Source organism: Lissotriton helveticus, chromosome 1_1 (genome assembly GCF_964261635.1).
Source record: "Lissotriton helveticus chromosome 1_1, aLisHel1.1, whole genome shotgun sequence".
Lineage (NCBI taxonomy): Eukaryota > Metazoa > Chordata > Amphibia > Caudata > Salamandridae > Lissotriton > Lissotriton helveticus.
In genome coordinates, this window is record NC_136057.1 from 1,706,200,130 (window position 1) to 1,706,203,514 (window position 3,385).

Consider the following 3,385-nt stretch of genomic DNA (forward strand, 5'->3'; position numbering starts at 1 on the left):
TCAGTGCTCAACCTCGCGGCCAGACTTATCACAGACTGCAAACGATTTTACCACATCTCTCCCGCCCTCAAATGGCTCCCCATTGAAGGCAGATCCACTTATAAAACCGCCTGCATTACGCACAAAATCCTCCATCAAAACACACAGACATACCTTGCTATCAAATTGACCAAAGCAGGCTGCACGCGATCCCTGAGAAGCTCTAACACCCTCCTACTTATCCCCCCCTTCAGAAAAAGAATTCCACTCAGTCACGCTCCTTTTCAGGCAATGCCCCACTTATTTTGAATGCCCTCCCAACAGACCTCTGTTATAACCCGTCCTACCCCAGCTTCAAAAAACAACTCAAACTTCTTCTCCTTAATAAATACGGGGGCTTCTAATCCCTCCAGAGAGGCCTCACCCTCTCAGCATCCCCCCACCCAGCTGCTACGCCTATGGTTAGTGACCCCCCTCTCCTTCCCTTCCCCTTCAATCTGATCACCTTACCTTCCCTCCTTGCCTCTCCTTTACCTCCCGTTCCTTACTACACTTTATGACCTTCAGTTTTCTGTCACGTTTTTGTCCTTCCTGCTCCTAGGTATACTTTATCGAACCTTCCCACCAAACTGCGACCTCTATATTGTATATCTCATTGTGTTTAGCAATTGTTTTTTTTTCCATCTAGTTTAACCTTTATCCTATGTGGACTGCTCATTTATGAATCAACTTTCTGTAATTATACACACTGTACCTGTATTTAATCACCTTTCTGTTACAATTCTAAAGCGCTCTGACACCTCTGAGTCCAGCCAGCGCTATATAAAACCTCTAAAATAAACAACTGCGCGTGGACTACGCTATTCCACAGATAGAGCGATTGCACTACTGGCAACTACGTCACTGGCTTTTACATCCTGACAATATGACAGTGGTGCAGATGCCTCACCCCGTGCGAAAAATGGCTAGTTTCTAAGACACCTGACAAACGATTAACCTCAGCTCTCTACACCTTCCTCACACAACCCTCCAGACTGGTCTACAAATCTAATCAATGTTGCTGGGAAAAGGAGTTGGGGAGACACTTGAGCAGAAAGGATATTATCGGCCCGCCGTACAACCTGCAACAGCCCTTACCAAAACACTTACCAAAGTAACTACGTACTGGTACTTGACCCCAGAACGCCTGCACAAGCTCAACCCGAACAAAAGTGCTGCTTGCTGGAGAGGGTGTGATGCGGGGGACACTGGTGCATCTTCTGTGCGATTACCTGCGTATTCAGGCATGCTGGATGACATCGACCGACACCTAGACACACAACTCCCTAGATTGCCTTCCTATACAATCTTGCGGTTACCCAATCCACTCACTTACCCCCTGAAATCAAGAAAGGGAAGGCAGATTGGCTTAGTCCTGGGCTCAGCAATTCAAAATACTTTGTCAAAGTGGGGGACGGCACATTTATCCACACACTTGGGCTGGCTCCACCGCCCTTTGGCTTATTCTAGGTATGGAGAGGATCACCCTCTCTCTTACCAATCAAGGGGTGTCCTTTGGAAAATTATGGCTCCCTTACATATCCCTCCTTACAAAAGAATTTCGAGAGCTGACTTGCCCCCAAATACCTCCATGTCCTGCGACTGTCAGAATTGGCCCCCACCACCGACAGTGAGACTCCCCCACGGACTCAATGTTCCCATTATTTCATTGCACTGTTACCGAAGCAAATTGAGCGCTTTGGGAGGAGACAAGGATGTATTATGTTTTGATCTTGTTTGTTGCTCCTTTAAACCAAGACTGGTAGATTCTAATGTCTGTGTTATCTACACTGTCGCTTTGCAATGTACTTCTTGGTGTTAAAAGAATAAAACGATTTAAACCATAAATTAGACTATTGTAATGGTCTCTTGATTAGGCAACAGCAGTAGTGAACAAGCTCCAAACTCTCCAAAATGCAGTGCCCGCCTGTTGCTATGGATTCCTAATTTTCAATCTGTAAAACACAACCTGCGAAAGCTTTATTCATTACCTATCAGACAGAGGATTAGCTTTAAAGCCTTGTCCATAACCTACAAGGCACTTCATGACATTGGGCACGGAATTACTGACAGCTAGGTTTAAATGGTACTATCCCAATGGGCAGCTAAGTTCCATTAGTGCCAAAAATAATGTTGTCCCTAAATTCAAACGCTCCTCATAGAGCAGAAGAAGCTTTGTGGTGGGTGCTTCTAAATTGTGGAGAACTCTTCTTCTGCACATTAAGTCCATGACAGATCTTTTATCCTTAAGGAAGGCTTTAAATACCTCGTTATTTAATTATTAGTAGGGCTTTTCAGACTTTTGTGACAATGGCAGCGCCAAGACACTTTCAGGTGTTCATGCAATTTAAAAGTAACATACAATATGGCATGGCTCGACCAGCATGGAAATACCAGAGACCAATGGTCTTAAGTTTATAAGCAAACAAAATAAAAATCTGCCTAAGGGGAGGCAGTCGTAAAATAGGCCGATAGTCTTCAAGTCCTAGGCAAGGCCTCTTAGCACTGTAGAACAATATATGTAAAGGGGCTAATCTATTAAATGGATTTTGAAAATGAGAATTTGGAGCAGATCTTCAGTAAGCAGCGCCGGAGTCAAGAAGAAAGTCAACATTTTTACAGCATACACTTGGAAAGCACCATTGGAATTATTTCTTCTCCTATATGGGAACGAGGGTTGAACTAACATCAGTAACTTTTTTGCAGTTGTAGTGCATGTTTAGGAGCAAATCTATTGCTTTTAGATACTAGGGCACTGTACAGTGTTAATTGTGTCAAAATTGGGGATTGAAAATCAACCCACTGACATTTAGGATCAATTAATAGATTCTAGTTCCCGTTGCAAGTGTAGCTACTGTATCTTGTAGTCACTGTAGTCTGTTTCCGTGTAAAGCCAGGCTGTAGGCTGGTGGACCTGTCTAGTCTAGATTGTACCAAGGCAGCGAGGGAAGCCAAGTTTTAGTGGAAAAGCAGGACAATCTAGCATGGTTACATTTCGAAATTTCTAGCAGGCTATACCTATTTTAGCACTGCATTTATCTTGGAAACCACTTTCAGATCAGCATCCTGAATGTACATAGTTTATTCCCTTTCTTCAGTGTCCTACAGGTGCAGATTTATCCTGTGGTAAAGACAATGGTTTTTGATGCTATAATCTTCTCTAAAATCACTGCAGCAAAAGTGTACACTTTTCACAATACGATTTACAACTTTTGTCATCTGTGCATCAAGTAGCTGCTCAAAACTGCTCTACCTAACATTGTGATTTTAACTTTCTACTGGCTTTCAAAAAATAAAAAAGTTGAAGTTCATGGTAAACCAGGCACTCCTTGTGGGGTTGCATTCAAAGACTAGACCTAGTCCAAGC